We start from the raw sequence: 697 nt of genomic DNA, 5'->3' as shown, positions 1-697 counted from the left end.
CTGTGTGTGTGTGTTAGAGGAGGTTTTAAAAGCCTGGCTCAGCATGACTGGTTAAAGGGGCCCAGGCTGGCAGAACAGGTAGACTCAGTGGTATCTCAGCACATCAGATGACTTCCCAAGGGGTCCAACCCGTCACAGCATGTAACACTTTTTGCTCTCTAATGTGTATATATGGCATATGCATAATACATGATGGCGGGATATAGTTAAGTAATTCCCGCTAACAACATCTTTTTGCCATGCCACCCTGTTAATCAGTATCATACAAAAAATGTATTGCTTTCTGCTAATTGCAGGTCAGTTGCCAGAAATATCTGGATGTGCTCTTAGAGGGGGGCTCAGAAGGTATTAGGAGCTAAGCTTTTGAGCCTAGAGGAATGTTCAAGTCCTTCTGCATCTACATAATAGTTTATTTGTATATGATATCAATAGGCCTCTAGCTGAAAAGGTCATTTACCATCAAATATGAAAGAGTGGAAGTAGAATTTACAGCTATTGTGTGGAAGAGAAAATAGCTTATAATGTTCTTCTGATATAATTCACAGGTTCTGAATATGCTCTGGACAATTATCGTGGTTAGATGAAGATAATAGCTATTTGTGCACTTAAGGATAGTCCTGGAAATGGCTGTGCATTTCATTTCAACAGAAAAGGGTAAGGTGGTCAGAAATAAAGAAATGAGGATGAACACAACAGA

The sequence above is a fragment of the Mauremys reevesii genome, linkage group 9 (genome assembly GCF_016161935.1).
Source record: "Mauremys reevesii isolate NIE-2019 linkage group 9, ASM1616193v1, whole genome shotgun sequence".
Lineage (NCBI taxonomy): Eukaryota > Metazoa > Chordata > Testudines > Geoemydidae > Mauremys > Mauremys reevesii.
The sequence above is the reverse complement of the archived record's forward strand: the minus strand, read 5'-3'. Positions refer to the sequence as shown.